This window comes from Ambystoma mexicanum, chromosome 13 (assembly GCF_040938575.1).
Source record: "Ambystoma mexicanum isolate Mex_15411 chromosome 13, UKY_AmexF1_1, whole genome shotgun sequence".
NCBI classification, from domain to species: Eukaryota; Metazoa; Chordata; class Amphibia; order Caudata; family Ambystomatidae; genus Ambystoma; species Ambystoma mexicanum.
Genome location: NC_090938.1, coordinates 291,784,753 through 291,805,669, shown reverse-complemented (window position 1 = coordinate 291,805,669; position 20,917 = coordinate 291,784,753).

The window sequence follows — 20,917 nt, the reverse complement described above, 5'->3', positions numbered from 1 at the left end:
TATTAGAAGCATTGAGATATAAAGTCTCATGGTATAGGAAGGGTCTCAGAATTGGAATGGGAAGGAGTTGGGTATCACATCTCAAGCTATAGGAAGGGTCTCAGGATTGGAATGGGAAGGAGTTGTATATGACATCTCATGCCATAGGAAAGGTCTCAGGTTTGGTATAAGCATTGAGATATCACATCTCTGCTATCGGAAGGGTCTCAAGATTGGAATGGGAAGGAGTTGGATATCCCATCTCATGTTATAGGAAGGGTCTCAGGTTTGGTATTAGAAGCATTGAGATAACACATCTCATGCTATAGGAAGGGTCTCAGGATTGGAATGGGAAGGACTTGGATATCCCATCTCATGTTATTGGACGGGTCTCAGGTGTGGTATTAGAAGCATTGAGATATAACATCGCATGCTGTAGGAAGGGTCTCAGGTTTGGAATTGGAAGGAATTGGATATCACATCTCATGTCATAGGAAGGAACTCAGGTTTGCTATTAGAAGCATTGAGATATTACATCTCATGCTATAGGAAGGGTCTCAGGATTGGAATGAGAAGGACTTGGATATCCCATCTCATGTTATTGGACGGGTCTCAGGTGTGGTATTAGAAGCATTGAGATATCATATTGCATGCTGTAGGAAGGGTCTCAGGTTTGGAATTGGAAGGAATTGGATATCACATCTCATGTCATAGGAAGGAACTCAGGTTTGCTATTAGAAGCATTGAGATATTACATCTCATGCTATAGGAATGGTCTCAGGATTGGAATGAGAAGGAGTTTGATATTACATTCTTGCTATAGGATGGGTCTCAGGTTTGGAATGGGAAGGAGTTGGATATCACATATGCTATAGGAAGGGCCTCAGGTTTGGAACGGGAAGGAGTTGGATATCACATCCCATGCTTTAAGAAGGGTCTCGGTTTTGGTATTAGAAGCATTGAGATATCACATCTCATGCTATAGGAAGGGTCTCAGGTTTGGTATTACAAGCATTGTGATATTACATCTCATGCTATAGGAAGGGTCTCAGGATTGGATTGGGAAGGAGTCGGATATCACAGCTCACGCTATAGGAAGGGTCTCAGGTTTGGAATGGGAAGGATTTGTATATCACATCTCTTGCTATAGGAAGGGCCTCAGATTTGGTATGAGAAACATTGAGATATCACATCTCATGGTATAGGAAGGATCTCAGGATTGGAATAGGAAGGAGTTGGATATCACATCTCGTGTTATAGGAAGGATATCAGGTTTGGTATTAGAAGCATTGAGATATCATATCTCATCCTATAGGAAGGGTCTCAGGATTGGAATGGGAAGGAGTTGGATATCACATCTCATGCTATAGGAAGGGTATCAGGTTTGGTAGAAGCATTGAGATATCACATCTCATGCTATCGGAAGGGTCTCAGGATTGGAATGGGAAGGAGAATTATATGACATCTCATGCCATAGGAAGGGTCTCAGGTTTGGTATAAGCATTGAGATATCACATCTCTGATATCGGAAGGGTCTCGCGATTGGAATGGGAAGGAGTTGGATATCCCATCTCATGCTATAGGAAGGGTCTCAGGTTTGGTATTAGAAGCATTGAGATGTCACGTCTCATGCTATAGGAAGGGTCTCAGGATTGGAATAGGAAGGAGTTGGATATCACATCTCATGCTATATGAAGAGACTCAGGTGTGGTATTACAAGCATTGTGATATTACATCTCATGCTATAGGAAGGGTCTCAGGATTGGATTGGGAAGGAGTCGGATATCACATCTCATGCTAAAGGAAAGGTCTCAGGTTTGGAAGGGGAAGGATTTGGATCTCACATATGTTTTAGGACGGGTCTCAGGTTTGGTATTAGAAGCATTGAGATATCACATCTCATGGTATAGGAAGGGTCTCGGGATTGGAATGGGAAGGAGTTGGATAGCACATCTCAAGCTATCTCAGGATTGGAATGGGAAGGAGTTTGATATCACATCTCAAGTTATAGGAAGGGTCTCAGGTTTGGAAAGGGAATGATTTGGATTTCACATCTCATGTTATAGGATGGTTCTCATGTTTGGTTTTAGAAGCATTGAGATATCACATCTCATGCTATCGGAAGGGTCTCAGTTTTGGAAAGGGAATGATTTGGATTTCACATCTCATGTTATAGGATGGTTCTCATGTTTGGTTTTAGAAGCATTGAGATATCACATCTCATGCTATCGGAAGGGTCTCAGGTTTGGAATGGGAAGGAGTTGGATGTCACATCTCATGCTATAGGAAGGATCTCAGGTTTGGTATTAGAAGCATTGAGATATCACATCTCATGCTATCGGAAGGATCTCAGGTTTGGTATTAGAAGCATTGAGATATCACATCTCATGCTATCAGAAGGGTCTCAGGATTGGAATGGGAAGGATCGGATATCACATCTCTGTCATGCGCAGCCGGGCCGATTGGCGGATACTTCCGCATTGGAGGCTCCGGCGCAGACCGTAGTTCCAGCACGTTGCTTTCTTTACGTGCAGCCGCGGTCTAGTTCTCCGGCAAGATGGCGTCTCCGGGAAGTATTTCAGTATCTCACTCCCGGCAATCTCTGCGTTGCAACCCCCATAGTGTTTTTGTTTTCCTGCTTTGGGTGAGAACGCTAGTATTTCCCTTACACGGCTTGGTCCGTGCCTTTACCTTCGCCTCTCCTAGTTTTCGAGCGAGGCTTCTTCCTCTCTCTCTCTCTCTCTCTCTCTCTCTCCCTTCTCCCCTTTTGCTTTACCTTCTTCAGCTTTTGTGGCTCTATCTTGCCGCCGGCTACAGTCTCTCTCACTACTCCTTCTAGCAAGGCGTTTTTCTGCCTTGTTTCTGCCATCATCGTTTGTCATCCTCCTCCTCAAATCCGTATTAGCCGGAAACCTACTCTTCTACTACTACAGACTACGCTTCATCATTATCCTTGGAAGACTCCGGTTTGGCTTCATTCTTTGCAAGGGTTTTTTCTGCCATCCAGGCTTTTTCCCTTGTCGCCCACTACGGGAAAGGAGTCCCAGGACTGCTTGTTTCAAGCATTCACTGTGGCTTCCTCTCGTGGTAGGCAAGTATCTTCAACCACGAAGAGAGATTTCTGCTCATGTCGGCATCTCAAGACGGAAGAATTGGAGCATTACCGATCAGGTGAGGAGAGTGGGGAGGAGAGGGAGACGAAATTGGACAGATTGCAACGCCCGGAGAAAACAATGTCAGCCGAAGAACAGATCCAGGAACTCTGGAAGGCGGTTCATGGCCTGTCACAAGAATTACAGACGGTTAAGGCGGAAAACGTGGTTCTACGCCAACTTGCCACTACTCGGGAGGTTTCGCCTGCGGAACTAACGATGATGTCGCTTCCTTCAGGGAAATTCGATGGTTCACCAAAGAAGTTAAAAGAATTCATGGAGGCTTGTGTAGTGTACTTTACTTTTCGGCCTCGTTCCTTTGCCACCGATCAATCCAAGGTAGGCTTTTTGATCTCAAATATGACTGGTAACGCCCTTTCTTGGGCTACGCCATTGGTGATCAGTGCTAACCCCATATTACATGACTTCGCCGGCTTTCAAGCCTTGTTGCAACAGACATTTGAGAGACCGGAACTAACCTTTACTGCATGTGAGGATTTGTTGGATGTGCGGCAAGGGTCCTCAGATGTTCTAACATATATATCCCGATTCAAGACTTTGGCGGTAGGAGCAGGTTGGCCGGAACAAGCCCAGTACACCATCTTCAGAAGGGGCCTAAGAGAAGAGATTAAGGTCGAGCTTGCCCGGTCCTCTCGCCCCCCGACTTTCACTGATCTGCTATCTTCCACATTGCAGATTGAATATCGACTTCAAGAACGCCGAGCAGAACGTCGCAAACATGGCGTATCAACAAGCCCTCATACATCCAATGCTTCTACGTCCTCTTCTCACACCTCCTCCCACTCCCTCAAAGAGCCAATGCAGATCGGAGCTACCAGGGGTCCGCTTACATTCGCTGAGCGAAGAAGGAGAAAGGAAAAGGGACTGCGTGCCTATTGTGGTTCTGAACAGCACCAGCTCAAAGATTGTCCGGTGGTTCCAGCTAAGTCACAGGGAAACAAACTTCCTCGGCGCCAGTAGGGACTTGGTTCCGAGGATCAATTTGCAACCCGTTCAGTCCCTATGTTTCTCTCTCCATTTCAGCTCCCAACACTTTGGAGGATTCCAGGTTGATGGTTATTCCGGTACAAATTGAATCCCGGGGAAGATCTATAGATGCCCTAGCCCTCCTGGATTGTGGGGCGGCCGGAAACTTTGTTGACACTCTTTGGGCAGAGAAGGTGGGCCTTCATAGAGTAGCCCGCAAAGAGGATCAAAAGGTAGAGGGTGTAGACGGATCTCCACTCTCATCGGGTTTGATAACCCATACCACGGAAGAACTAGGAGTTACCATCTTCCAACATAGAGAAGTGCTCAAATTCGACATCATTAGAGCCGCGCACTTTCCTATAATTTTAGGAGTTACCTGGCTTCGCAAACACAACCCTCAGGTAAACTGGACTAGCAACCAGTTGAGTTTTTCATCTATGTACTGCAGACAACATTGCCTCTCAGCACCATTCCATGGGGAGTCCCAGACTTCGAAGGTGTTAACAAGTGATCATGTGGGGGTTCACGCATTACCACATTATTGTTTACCCTATCAGGAGGTCTTCAAGGAGACGATACCTGCGGAGCTACCCCCACACAGGCCTGAAGATTGCTCTTTAGAGTTGGAAAGTAATGCTTTAGTTCCTTTCGGCAGGATGTTTTCTTTAACCCAAACCGAGAGGCAAGTTTTAAGGAAATACTTGGATACCAACTTGCAAAACGGCCTTATTCAACATTCCAAGTCTCCGGCAGGAGCTTCATTGTTTTTCATCAGAAAGAGGGACTCCACCGATTTGCGTCCTTGTATTGATTACAGAGGACTAAATAAAGTTACAATCAGAGACCGCTATCCCATGCCACTCATATCTGAGATCATAGAGGCGGTACAGGGGGCCAGTATCTTTACTAAACTGGACCTTCGGAACGCATATCATTTGCTTCGCATTGCCGAGGGAGATGAATGGAAGACGGCCTTCCGCACCCCGTTCGGATTATACGAATACAAGGTAATGCCGTTCGGATTAGTGAATGCCCAGGCCATTTTTCAATGATTTATGGATCGTTTATTCTCCGATCTGTTACTGGTTACTGTCATCATCTACTTGGACGATATTTTGATATACTCCTCCGACTTGGAATCCCATATCTTTCACGTTACTCAAGTGCTGGAGCGTCTACAACGTTACAAACTTCTGGTCAAACCCGAGAAGTGCGTTTTTGCAGCCCCCTCTGTTCACTACCTTGGATATGTTCTCTCGGAAGAAGGAATTTCCATGGATTCCGACAAGGTCACTGCTGTACTCGATTGGTCCTCCCCGGACAGTGTTAAGGAAGTACAAAGATTTCTGGGTCTCGCAAATTTCTACAGGAGGTTCATCCCAAACTTCTCAGAGATAGTGCTTCCCATTACACGACTCTTAAGGAAAGAATCAGGGCCGTTCCTATGGTCACCCGAAGCTGAACAGGGTTTTAGGGACTTAAAAAGACTGTTCTGTTCCGCTCCGATTCTTCGACATCCGGATCAAAACCGACAGTTCATCGTAGAGACCGATGCCTCTGCCTTGGCTATAGGGGCGGTTCTTCTTCAAACCTACGATGGTATAGAACATCCAGTAGCTTATCTCTCAAAGACTTTGTCTCCCAGCCAACTGAACTATTCGGTTTTGGAGAAAGAACTACTCGCCATGAAGCTGGCCTGTGAAGAATGGCGACATTTACTGATGGGTGCACGTCATTCTTTTCTCATTAGGACAGATCATAAGAATCTCAAGGCATTACAGAACATGGAGTGTGTGAATTCAAGGCAAGCACGATGGGCTTATTTTTTCGCCCAATACGACTTTCATATTACCTATCTACCAGGTTCCTCGAATAAAGTCGCAGATGCCTTATCTAGGAAGGATGTTCTTGGAGACTAAACCCCTCATTCTCGAGAGACTATGTTCAGAAGAAACACTATGCTGGGACTTGTCAATGTTTTCTTTCAAGATGTTAAGACCGCGTTGGCTTCCGAAAAGATGAATCTTTCTAAGCTACGAGGAGGAAAATATATCGAGAAGGAGGGTTTAGTGTTTTACGAGAACCGACTGTACATTCCAGAAGTCCCTTGGCGTAAGAAGATCATTCATTTGGGCCATGATCCACTTACCTCGGGTCATAGAGGAGTGCAGAACACTACTGAAATAATTTCGAGAAGGTTCTTCTGGCCTGAAATGAAAGGAGAAGTGAAGGATTACATCAAGGCCTGTCCAATATGTGCCAGAGCTAAGTATCCATCGGGCAAGCCCTTAGGTTTGCTGACTCAACCCGAGATGCCTACACGCCCTTGGGGTCTCATCTCTACCGATTTCATTGTGGATCTACCCAAGTCCGAATCCTGCACTTGCATTATGGTAACGATAGATACTTTCACAAAATTGGCACATTTTTCCCCACTACCTGGCTTACCAACTGCCACTCAGATGGCGGAAACCTTCACACGAGACGTTTTTCGACTACATGGCTTGCCGGACAAGATCATTTCCGATCGAGGTAGTCAGTACATCTCAAACTTCTGGAAGGCTTTGTGTACTAGAGTTGGCATGGAGAGAGCTCTATCATCTGGTTTCCACCCTCAGTCGAACGGTCAGACAGAACGACTGAATGCCACCTTGGAGCAATATCTGAGATGCTATACCAACCGACATCAAGACAACTGGGTGTCGCTGTTACCCACCGCAGAGTTTACGTATAACAATTCTACACATTCCGCGATAGGTCTTACCCCTTTCTTTTGCACTTATGGAGTGCATCCTCGAACCATTTTTCCCTTGGTTTCAACTCCTACGAACTCTCCCACTGCGGAAGCAGTGCTTCAGTCCCTTGCGGAGGCGCATAAGACTGCAAAACTCAGTCTCGAAAGAAGCAGAAGCCGGAACAAGGAACAGGCGGATAAAGGTCGGCAGGACTGTCCCGATTGGAAAGAGGGAGACAAGGTGTGGCTCTCTACTAAATTTCTGCCTCGATGGGTTCACCCTTCCAAACTTTCTCCTCGCTTTTTGGGACCTTTTTCTGTCCTATCTAAGATCAACCCTGTCGCTTTCAGATTGAAATTGCCTCCCGCGCTCAGTCGCATTCATCCTGTTTTTCATTCCTCTCTTCTTAAACCTTTTTTTCCGGACCCTCACCTAAGATCTCTTCCCCGCTTGCAGGTCCAGGGTTCTGGTAGTACGAAGGAATACGAAATTTCAGCTATTCGTGACTCCAGATTCTACAGGGGACGATTGGAATACTTGGTCTCGTGGAAGGGTTACCCAGAGTCGGAGGACTCTTGGGAACCAGTCTCCCACATTCATGCCCCCCGGTTGTTGACTGGGTTCCATCGGTGCTTTCCGGGTAAGCCTGGGGGGGTTCGCTTTGTGAGGGGGCATACTGTCATGCGCAGCCGGGCCGATTGGCGGATACTTCCGCATTGGAGGCTCCGGCGCAGACCGTAGTTCCAGCACGTTGCTTTCTTTACGTGCAGCCGCGGTCTAGTTCTCCGGCAAGATGGCGTCGCCGGGAAGTATTTCAGTATCTCACTCCCGGCAATCTCTGCGTTGCAACCCCCATAGTGTTTTTGTTTTCCTGCTTTGGGTGAGAACGCTAGTATTTCCCTTACACGGCTTGGTCCTTGCCTTTACCTTCGCCTCTCCTAGTTTTCGAGCGAGGCTTCTTCCTCTCTCTCTCTCTCTCTCTCTCTCTCCCTTCTCCCCTTTTGCTTTACCTTCTTCAGCTTTTGCGGCTCTATCTTGCCGCCGGCTACAGTCTCTCTCACTACTCCTTCTAGCAAGGCGTTTTTCTGCCTTGTTTCTGCCATCATTGTTTGTCATCCTCCTCCTCAAATCCGTATTAGCCGGAAACCTACTCTTCTACTACTACAAACTACGCTTCATCATTATCCTTGGAAGACTCCGGTTTGGCTTCATTCTTTGCAAGGGTTTTTTCTGCCATCCAGGCTTTTTCCCTTGTCGCCCACTACGGGAAAGGAGTCCCAGGACTGCTTGTTTCAAGCATTCACTGTGGCTTCCTCTCGTGGTAGGCAAGTATCTTCAACCACGAAGAGAGATTTCTGCTCACGTCGGCATCTCAAGACGGAAGAATTGGAGGATTATCGATCAGGTGAGGAGAGTGGGGAGGAGAGGGAGACGAAATTGGACAATCTCATGCTAAAGGGAGGGTCTCAGGTTTGGAAGTGGACGGATTTGGATATCACATCTCATGTTTTAGGAAGGATCTCAGGTTTGGTATTAGAAGCATTGAGATATCACATCTCATGCTATTGGAAGGATCTCAGGTTTGGTATTAGAAGCATTGAGATATCACATATCATGCTATCAGAAGGGTCTCAGGATTGGAATGGGAAGGAGTCGGATATCACATCTCATGCTAAAGGGAGGGTCTCAGGTTTGGAAGTGGAAGGATTTGGATATCACATCTCATGTTATAGGACGGATCTCAGGTTTGGTATTAGAAGCATTGAGATATCACATCTCATGCTATAGGAAGGGTCTCAGGATTGGAATGGGAAGGAGTTGGATATCACATCTCATGCTAAATGAAGGGTCTCAGTTTTGGTAGAAGCATTGAGATAACACATCTCATGCTATAGGAAGGGTCTCAGGATTGGAATGGGAAGGAGTTGGATATCCCAGCTCATGTTATAGGAAGGGTCTCAGGTTTGGTATTAGAAGCATTGAGATATCACATCTCATGCTATAGGAAGGGTCTCAGGATTGGAATGAGAAGGACTTGGATATCCCATCTCATGTTATTGGATGGGTCAAGGTGCGGTATTAGAAGCATTGAGATATCACATTGCATGCTGTAGGAAGGGTCTCAGGTTTGGAATGGGAAGGAATTGGATATCACATCTCATGTCATAGGAAGGATCTCAGGTTTGCTATTAGAAGCATTGAGATATCACATCTCATGCTATAGGAATGGTCTCAGGATTGGAATGAGAAGGAGTTGGATATTACATTCTTGCTATAGGATGGGTCTCAGGTTTGGAATGGGAAGGAGTTGGATATCACATATGCAATAGGAAGGGCCTCAGGTTTGGAACGGGAAGGAGTTGGATATCACATCTCATGCTTTAAGAAGGGTCTCAGTTTTGGTATTAGAAGCATTGAGATATCACATCTCATGCTATAGGAAGGGTCTCAGGTTTGGTATTACAAGCATTGTGATATTCCATCTCATGCTATAGGAAGGGTCTCAGGATTGGATTGGGAAGGAGTCGGATATCACAGCTCACGCTATAGGAAGGGTCTCTGGTTTGGAATGGGAAGGATTTGTATATCACATCTCATGCCATAGGAAGGGTCTCAGGTTTCGTATAAGCATTGAGATATCACATCTCTGCTATCGGAAGGATCTCAGGATTGGAATGGGAAGGACTTAGATATCACATCTCATGCTAAAGAAGGGTCTCAGTTTTGGAAGGGGAAGAATTTGGATATCACATCTCATGTTATAGGACGGGTCTCAGGTTTGGTATTAGAAGTATTGAGATATCACACCTCATGGTATAGGAAGGGTTTCCGGATTGGAATGGGGAGGAGTTGGATATCATATCCCATGCTTTAGGAAGGGTCTCAGGATTGGAATGGGAAGGAGTGTGATATCAAATCTCATGCCATAGGAAGGGTCTCTGGTTTGGTATTAGAATCATTGAGATATCACATCTCATGCTATAGAAAGTGTCTGAGGATTGGAATGGGAAGGAGTTGGATATCACATCTCATGCTATAGGAAGGGTCTCAGGTTTGGTAGAAGCATTGAGATATCACATCTCATGCTATAGGAAGGGTCTCAGGATTGGAATGAGAAGGACTTGGATATCCCATCTCATGTTATTGGATGGGTCAAGGTGCGGTATTAGAAGCATTGAGATATCACATTGCATGCTGTAGGAAGGGTCTCAGGTTTGGAATGGGAAGGAATTGGATATCACATCTCATGTCATAGGAAGGATCTCAGATTTGCTATTAGAAGCATTGAGATATCACATCTCATGCTATAGGAATGGTCTCAGGATTGGAATGAGAAGGAGTTGGATATTACATTCTTGCTATAGGATGGGTCTCAGGTTTGGAATGGGAAGGAGTTGGATATCACATATGCAATAGGAAGGGCCTCAGGTTTGGAACGGGAAGGAGTTGGATATCACATCTCATGCTTTAAGAAGGGTCTCAGTTTTGGTATTAGAAGCATTGAGATATCACATCTCATGCTATAGGAAGGGTCTCAGGTTTGGTATTACAAGCATTGTGATATTCCATCTCATGCTATAGGAAGGGTCTCAGGATTGGATTGGGAAGGAGTCGGATATCACAGCTCACGCTATAGGAAGGGTCTCTGGTTTGGAATGGGAAGGATTTGTATATCACATCTCATGCCATAGGAAGGGTCTCAGGTTTCGTATAAGCATTGAGATATCACATCTCTGCTATCGGAAGGATCTCAGGATTGGAATGGGAAGGACTTAGATATCACATCTCATGCTAAAGAAGGGTCTCAGTTTTGGAAGGGGAAGAATTTGGATATCACATCTCATGTTATAGGACGGGTCTCAGGTTTGGTATTAGAAGTATTGAGATATCACACCTCATGGTATAGGAAGGGTTTCCGGATTGGAATGGGGAGGAGTTGGATATCATATCCCATGCTTTAGGAAGGGTCTCAGGATTGGAATGGGAAGGAGTGTGATATCAAATCTCATGCCATAGGAAGGGTCTCTGGTTTGGTATTAGAATCATTGAGATATCACATCTCATGCTATAGAAAGTGTCTGAGGATTGGAATGGGAAGGAGTTGGATATCACATCTCATGCTATAGGAAGGGTCTCAGGTTTGGTAGAAGCATTGAGATATCACATCTCATGCTATAGGAAGAATCTCAGGATTGGAATGGGAAGGAGTTGGATATCACGTCTCATGTTATAGGAAAGGTCTCAGGTTTGGTAGTAGAAACATTGAGATAGCAAATCTCATGCTATAGGAAGGGACACAGGATTGGACTGGGACGGAGTTTTATATCACATCTCATGCTATAAGAAGGATCCAGGTTTGGTATTAGAAGCATTGAGATATGACATCGCATGCTGTAGGAAGGGTCTCAGGTTTGGAATGGGAAGGAATTGGATATCACATCTCATGCTATAGGAAGGGTCTCAGGTTTCATATTAGAAGCATTGAGATATGATGTCTCATGGTATAGGAAGGGTCTCAGAATTGGAATGGGAAGGAGTTGGATATCACATCTCAAGCTATAGGAAGGGTCTAAGGATTGGAATGGGAAGGAGTTTGATATCACATCTCATGCCATAGTATGGGTCTCAGGTTTGGTAGAAGCATTGAGATATCACATCTCATGCTATCGGTACGGTCTCAGGTTTGGATTGGGAAGGAGTCGGATATCACATCTCATGCTATAGGAAGGGTCTCAGGTTTGGAATGGGAAGGATTTGTATATCACATCTCTTGCTCTAGGAAGGGTCTCAGGTTTGGTAGAAGCATTGAGATATCACATCTCATGCTATAGGAAGGGTCTCAGGATTGGAATCGGAAGGAGTAGTATATGACATCTCATGTCTTAGGAAGGGTCTCAGGTTTGGTATAAGCATTGATATATCACATCTCTGCTATCGGAAGGGTCTCGGGATTGGAATGGGAAGGAGTTGGATATCCTATCTCATGTTATAGGAAGGGTCTCAGGTTTGGTATTAGAAGCATTGAGATATCACATCTCATGTTATAGGAAGGGTCTCAGGATTGGAATGGGAAGGACTTGGATATCACATCTCATGCTATAGGGAGGGTCTCAGGTTTCATATTAGAAGCATTGAGATATCACATCTCATGCTATCGGAAGGGTCTCAGGATTGAAATGGGAAGAAGTTGGATATCACATCTCATGCTAAAGGAAGGGTCTCAGGCTTGGAAGGGGAAGGATTAGGATATTACATCTCATGTTATAGGACGGGTCTCAGGTTTAGTATTAGAAGCATTGAGATATCACATCTCATGGTATAGGAAGGGTCTCAGGATTGGATTGGGAAGTAGTTGGATATCCCATCCCATGCTATAGGAAGGGTCTCAGGTTTGGTATTAGAAGCATTGAGATATCACATCTCATGGTATAGGAAGGGTCTCAGAATTGGAATGGGAAGGAGTTGGATATCACATCTCATGCCATAATATGCGTCTCAGGTTTGGTAGAAGCATTGAGATATCACATCTCATGCTATCGGAAGGGTCTCAGGATTGGATTTGGATGGAGTTGGATATCCCATCTCATGCTATAGGAAGGGTCTCAGGTTGGAATGGGAAGGAGTTTGATATCACATCTCATGTTATAGGAAGGGTCTCAGGATTGGAATGGGAAGGACTTGGATATCACATCTCATGCTATAGGAAGGCTCTCAGGTTTGGAAAGGGAAGGAGTTGGATATCACATTTCATGTTAGAGGAAGGATCTCAGGTTTGGTATTAGAGGCATTGAGATATCACATCTCATGCTATCGGAAGGGTCTCAGGATTGGAATGGGAAGGAGTTGGATATCACATCTCATGCTATAGGAAGGGTCTCAGGTTTGGGACTGGAAGGAGTTGGATATCACATCTCATGCTATAGGGAGGGTCTCAGGTTTGGAAGGGGATTTGGATATCACATCTCATGTTATAGGAAGGATCTCAGGTTTGGTATTAGAAGCATTGAGATATCACATCTCATGCTATCGGATGGGTTTCAGTATTGGAATGGGAAGGAGTTGGATATCACATCTCATGCTATAGGAAGGGTCTCAGGTTTGGAACTGGAAGGAGTTGGATATCACATCTCATGTTATAGGAAGCGTCTCAGGTTTGGTATAAGCATTGAGATATCACATCTCTGCTATCGGAAGTGTCTCAGGATTGGAATGGGAAGGAGTTGGATATCCCATCTCATGTTATAGGACGGGTCTCAGGTTTGGTATTAGAATCATTGAGATATCACATTGCATGCTGTAGGAAGGGTCTAATGATTGGAATGGGAAGGACTTGGATATCACATCTCATGCTTTAGGTAGGCTCTCAGGTTTGGAAAGGGAAGGAGTTGGATATCACATTTCATGTTAGAGGAAGGATCTCAGGTTTGGTATTAGAGGCATTGAGATATAACATCTCATGCTATAGGAAGGGTCTGAGGATTGGAATGGGAAAGAGTTGGATATCACATCTCATGCTATAGGAAGGGTCTCAGGTTTGGTATAAGCATTGAGATATCACATCTCATGCTATAGGAAGGGTCTCAGGATTGGAATGGGAAGGAGTTGGATATCACATCTCAAGCTATAGGAAGGGTCTCAGGATTAGAATGGGAAAGAGTTGGATATCACATCTCATGCTATAGGAAGGGTCTCAGGTTTGATATAAGCATTGAGATATCATATTGCATGCTGTAGGAAGGGTCTAAGGATTGGAATGGGAAGGACTTGGATATCACATCTCATGCTATAGGTAGGCTCTCAGGTTTGGAAAGGGAAGGAGTTGGATATCACATTTCATGTTAGAGGAAGGATCTCAGGTTTGGTATTAGAGGCATTGAGATATCACATCTCATGCTATAGGAAGGGTCTGAGGATTGGAATGGGAAGGAGTTGGATATCACATCCCATGCTATAGGAAGGGTCTCAGGTTTGGTATAAGCATTGAGATATCACATCTCATGCTATAGGAAGGGTCTCAGGATTGGAATGGGAAGGAGTTGGATATCACATCTCAAGCTATAGGAAGGGTCTCAGGATTGGAATGGGAAGGAGTTTGATATCACATCTCATGCCATAGTATGGGTCTCAGGTTTGGTAGAAGCATTGGGATATCACATCTCATGCTATCGGAAGGGTATCAGGATTGGATTTGGAAGGAGTTGGATATCCCATCTCATGCTATAGGAAGGGTCTCATGTTGGAATGGGAAGGAGTTGGATATCACATCTCAAGCCATAGGAAGGGTCTCAGGTTTGGTATTAGAAGCATTGAGATATCAAGTCTCATGGTATAGGAAGGGACTCAGCATTGGAATGGGAAGGAGTTGTATATGACATCTCATGCCATGGGAAAGGTCTCAGGTTTGGTATTAGCATTGAGATATCACATCTCTGCTATCGGAAGGGTCTCAGGATTGGAATGGGAAGGAGTTGGATATCCCATCTCATGTTATAGGAAGGGTCTCAGGTTTGGTATTAGAAGCATGGAGATATCACATCTCAAGCTATAGGAAGGGTCTCAGGATTGGAATGGGAAGGACTTGGATATCCCATCTCATGTTATTGGACGGGTCTCAGGTGTGGTATTAGAAGCATTGAGATATCACATCGCATGCTGTAGGAAGGGTCTCAGGTTTGGAATTGGAAGGAATTGGATATCACATCTCATGTCATAGGAAGGAACTCAGGTTTGCTATTAGAAGCATTGAGATATCACATCTCATGCTATAGGAATGGTCTCAGGATTGGAATGAGAAGGAGTTGGATATTACATTCTTGCTATAGGTTGGGTCTCAGGTTTGGAATGGGAAGGAGTTGGATATCACATATGCTATAGGAAGGGCCTCAGGTTTGGAACGGGAAGGAGTTGGATATCACATCTCATGCTTTAAGAAGGGTCTCAGTTTTGGTATTAGAAGCATTGAGATATCACATCTCATGCTATAGGAAGGGTCTCAGGTTTGGTATTACAAGCATTGTGATATTACATCTCATGTTATAGGAAGGGTCTCAGGATTGGATTGGGAAGGAGTCGGATATCACAGCTCACGCTATAGGAAGGGTCTCAGGTTTGGAATGGGAAGGATTTGTATATCACATCTCTTGCTATAGGAAGGGCCTCAGGTTTGGTATGAGAAACATTGAGATATCACATCTCATGGTATAGGAAGGATCTCAGGATTGTAATAGGAAGGAGTTGGATATCACATCTCATGTTATAGGAAGGATATCAGGTTTGGTATTAGAAGCATTGAGATATCATATCTCATGCTATAGGAAGGGTCTCAGGATTGGAATGGGAAGGAGTTGGATATCACATCTCATGCTATAGGAAGGGTCTCAGGTTTGGTAAAAGCATTGAGATATCACATCTCATGCTATAGGAAGTGTCTCAGGATTGGATTGGGAAGGAGAAGTATATGGCATCTCATGCCATAGGAAGGGTCTCAGGTTTGGTATTACAAGCATTGTGATATTACATCGCATGCTATAGGAAGGGTCTCAGGATTGGATTGGGAAGGAGTCGGATATCACAGCTCACGCTATAGGAAGGGTCTCAGGTTTGGAATGGGAAGGATTTGTATATCACATCTCTTGCTATAGGAAGGGCCTCAGGTTTGGTATGAGAAACATTGAGATATCACATCTCATGGTATAGGAAGGATCTCAGGATTGGAATAGGAAGGAGTTGGATATCACATCTCATGCTATAGGAAGGGTCTCAGGTTTGGTAGAAGCATTGAGATGTCACGTCTCATGCTATAGGAAGGGTCTCAGGATTGGAATAGGAAGGAGTTGGATATCACATCTCATGCTATATGAAGGGACTCAGGTGTGGTATTACAAGCATTGTGATATTACATCTCATGCTATAGGAAGGGTCTCAGGATTGGATTGGGAAGGAGTTGGATATCACATCTCATGCTAAAGGAAAGGTCTCAGGTTTGGAAGGGGAAGGATATGGATCTCACATATGTTTTAGGACGGGTCTCAGGTTTGGTATTAGAAGCATTGAGATATCACATCTCATGGTATAGGAAGGGTCTCAGGATTGGAATGGGAAGGAGTTGGATTGCACATCTCAAGCTATCTCAGGATTGGAATGGGAGGGAGTTTGATATCACATCTCTAGCTATAGGAAGGGTCTCAGGTTTGGAAAGGGAATGATTTGGATTTCACATCTCATGTTATAGGATGGTTCTCATGTTTGGTTTTAGAAGCATTGAGATATCACATCTCATGCTATCGGAAGGGTCTCCGTTTTGGAAAGGGAATGATTTGGATTTCACATCTCATGTTATAGGATGGTTCTCATGTTTGGTTTTAGAAGCATTGAGATATCACATCTCATGCTATCGGAAGGATCTCAGGTTTGGAATGGGAAGCAGTTGGATATCACATTTCATGCTATAGGAAGGATCTCAGGTTTGGTATTAGAAGCATTGAGATATCACATCTTATGCTATCGGAACGGTCTCAGGTTTGGAACTGGAAGGAGTTGGATATCACATCTCATGCTATAGGGAGGGTCTCAGGTTTGGAAGGGGATTTGGATATCACATCTCATGTTATAGGAAGGATCTCAGGTTTGGTATTAGAAGCATTGAGATATCACATCTCATGCTATCGGATGGGTCTCAGGATTGGAATGGGAAGGAGGTGGATATCACATCTCATGCTATAGGAAGGGTCTCAGGTTTGGAACTGGAAGGAGTTGGATATCACATCTCATGTTATAGGAAGCGTCTCAGGTTTGGTATAAGCATTGAGATATCACATCTCATGCTATAGGAAGGGACTCAGGATTGGAATGGGAAGGACTTGGATATCACATCTCATGCTATAGGTAGGCTCTCAGGTTTGGAAAGGGAAGGAGTTGGATATCACATTTCATGTTAGAGGAAGGATCTCAGGTTTGGTATTAGAGGCATTGAGATATCACATCTCATGCTATAGGAAGGGTCTCAGGATTGGAATGGGAAGGAGTTGGATATCACATCTCATGATATAGGAAGGGTCTCAGGTTTGGTATAAGCATTGAGATATCACATCTCATGCTATAGGAAGGGTCTCAGGATTGGAATGGGAAGGAGTTGGATATCACATCTCAAGCTATAGGAAGGGTCTCAGGATTGGAATGGGAAGGAGTTTGATATCACATCTCATGCCATAATATGGGTCTCAAGTTTGGTAGAAGCATTGGGATATCACATCTCATGCTATCGGAAGGGTATCAGGATTGGATTTGGAAGGAGTTGGATATCCCATCTCATGGTATAGGAAGGGACTCAGGTTGGAATGGGAAGGAGTTGGATATCACATCTCAAGACATAGGAAGGGTTTCAGGTTTGGTATTAGAAGCATTGAGATATAAAGTCTCATGGTATAGGAAGGGTCTCCGAATTGGAATGGGAAGGAGTTGGGTATCACATCTCAAGCTATAGGAAGGGTCTCAGGATTGGAATGGGAAGGAGTTGTATATGACATCTCATGCCATAGGAAAGGTCTCAGGTTTGGTATAAGCATTCAGATATCACATCTCTGCTATCGGAAGGGTCTCAGGATTGGAATGGGAAGGAGTTGGATATCCCATCTCATGTTATAGGAAGCGTCTCAGGTTTGGTATAAGCATTGAGATATCACATCTCTGCTATAGGAAGTGTCTCAGGATTGGAATGGGAAGGAGTTGGATATCCCATCTCATGTTATAGGACGGGTCTCAGGTTTGGTATAAGCATTGAGATATCACATCTCTGCTATCGGAAGGGTCTCAGGATTGGAATGGGAAGGAGTTGGACATCCCATCTCATGTTATAGGAAGCGTCTCAGGTTTGGTATAAGCATTGAGATATCACATCTCTGCTATCGGAAGTGTCTCAGGATTGGAATGGAAAGGCGTTGGATATCACATCTCATGCTATAGGAAGGGTCTCAGGTTTGGTATCAGCATTGAGATATCACATTGCATGCTGTAGGAAGGGTCTAAGGATTGGAATGGGAAGAACTTGGATATCACATCTCATGCTATAGGTAGGCTCTCAGGTTTGGAAAGGGAAGGAGTTGGATATCACATTTCATGTTAGAGGAAGGATCTCAGGTTTGGTATTAGAGGCATTGAGATATCACATCTCATGCTATAGGAAGGGTCTCAGGATTGGAATGGGAAGGAGTTGGTTATCACATCTCATGCTATAGGAAGGGTCTCAGAATTGGAATGGGAAGGAGTTGGATATCACATCTCAAGCTATAGGAAGGGTCTCAGGATTGGAATGGGAAGGAGTTTGATATCACATCTTATGCCATAGTATGGGTCTCAGGTTTGGTAGAAGCATTGGGATATCACATCTCATGCTATCGGAAGGGTATCAGGATTGGATTTGGAAGGAGTTGGATATCCCATCTCATGCTATAGGAAGGGTCTCAGGTTGGAATGGGAAGGAGTTGGATATCACATCTCAAGCCATAGGAAGGGTCTCAGGTTTGGTATTAGAAGGATTGAGATATAAAGTCTCATGGTATAGGAAGTGTCTCAGAATTGGAATGGGAAGGAGTTGGGTATCACATCTCAAGCTATAGGAAGGGTCTCAGGATTGGAATGGGAAGGAGTTGGATATCCCATCTCATGTTATAGGAAGGGTCTCAGGTTTGGTATTAGAAGCATTGAGATATCACATCTCATGCTATAGGAAGGGTCTCAGGATTGGAATGGGAAGGACTTGGATATCCCATCTCATGTTATTGGACGGGTCTCAGGTGTGGTATTAGAAGCATTGAGATATCACATTGCATGCTGTAGGAAGGGTCTCAGGTTTGGAATTGGAAGGAATTGGATATCACATCTCATGTCATAGGAAGGAACTCAGGTTTGCTATTAGAAGCATTGAGATATTACATCTCATGCTTTAAGAAGGGTCTCGGTTTTGGTATTAGAAGCATTGAGATATCACATCTCATGCTATAGGAAGGGTCTCAGAATTGGAATGGGAAGGAGTTGGATATCACATCTCAAGCTATAGGAAGGGTCTCAGGATTGGATTGGGAAGGAGTCGGATATCACAGCTCACGCTATAGGAAGGGTCTCAGGTTTGGAATGGGAAGGATTTGTATATCACATCTCTTGCTATAGGAAGGGCCTCAGGTGTGGTATGAGAAACATTGAGATATCACATCTCATGGTATAGGAAGGATCTCAGGATTGGAATAGGAAGGAGTTGGATATCACATCTCATGTTATAGGAAGGATATCAGGTTTGGTATTAGAAGCATTGAGATATCATATCTCATGCTATAGGAAGGGTCTCAGGATTGGAATGGGAAGGAGTTGGATATCACATCTCATGCTATAGGAAGGGTATCAGGTTTGGTAGAAGCATTGAGATATCACATCTCATGCTATAGGAAGGGTCTCAGGATTGGAATGGGAAGGAGAAGTATATGACATCTCATGCCATAGGAAGGGTCTCAGGTTTGGTATAAGCATTGAGATATCACATCTCTGCTATCGGAAGTGTCTCGGGATTGGAATGGGAAGGAGTTGGATATCCCATCTCATGCTATAGGAAGGGTCTCAGGTTTGGTATTAGAAGCATTGAGATGTCACGTCTCATGCTATAGGAAGGGTCTCAGGATTGGAATAGGAACGAGTTGGATATCACATCTCATGCTATATGAAGGGACTCAGGTGTGGTATTACAAGAACTGTGATATTACATCTCATGCTATAGGAAGGGTCTCAGGATTGGATTGGGAAGGAGTCGGATATCACATCTCATGCTATAGGAAGGGTCTCAGGTTTGGAATGGGAAGTAGTTGGATACACATCTCATGTTATAGGAAGGATCTCAGGTTTGGTATTAGAAGCATTGAGATATCACATATCATGCTATAGGAAGTGTCTCAGGATTGGAATAGGAAGGAGTTGGATATCACATCTCATGCTAAAGGAAAGGTCTCAGGTTTGGAAGGGGAAGGATTTGGATCTCACATATGTTTTAGGACGGGTCTCAGGTTTGGTATTAGAAGCATTGAGATATCACATCTCATGGTATAGGAAGGGTCTCAGGATTGGATTTGGATGGAGTTGGATATCCCATCTCATGCTATAGGAAGGGTCTCCGGTTGGAATGGGAAGGAGTTGGATATCACATCTCATGTTATAGGAAGGGTCTCAGGATTGGAATGGGAAGGACTTGGATATCACATCTCATGCTATAGGAAGGCTCTCAGGTTTGGAAAGGGAAGGAGTTGGATATCACATTTCATGTTAGAGGAAGGATCTCAGGTTTGGTATTAGAGGCATTGAGATATCACATCTCATGCTATCGGAAGGGTCTCAGGATTGGAATGGGAAGGAGTTGGATATCACATCTCATGCTATAGGAAGGGTCTCAGGTTTGGAACTGGAAGGAGTTGTATATCACATCTCATGCTATAGGGAGGGTCACAGGTTAGGAAGGGGATTTGGATATCACATCTCATGTTATAGGAAGGATCTCAGGTTTGGTATTAGAAGCATTGAGATATCACATCTCATGCTATCGGATGGGTTTCAGGATTGGAATGGGAAGGAGTTGGATATCACATCTCATGCTATAGGAAGGGTCTCAGGTTTGGAACTGGAAGGAGTTGGATATCACATCTCATCTTATAGGAAGCGTCTCAGGTTTGGTATAAGCATTGAGATATCACATCTCTGCTATCGGAAGTGTCTCAGGATTGGAATGGGAAGGAGTTGGATATCCCATCTCATGTTATAGGACGGGTCTCAGGTTTGGTATTAGAATCATTGAGATATCACATTGCATGCTGTAGGAAGGGTCTAAGGATTGGAATGGGAAGGACTTGGATATCACATCTCATGCTTTAGGTAGGCTCTCAGGTTTGGAAAGGGAAGGAGTTGGATATCACATTTCATGTTAGAGGAAGGATCTCAGGTTTGGTATTAGAGGCATTGAGATATCACATCTCATGCTATAGGAAGGGTCTCAGGATTAGAATGGGAAAGAGTTGGATATCACATCTC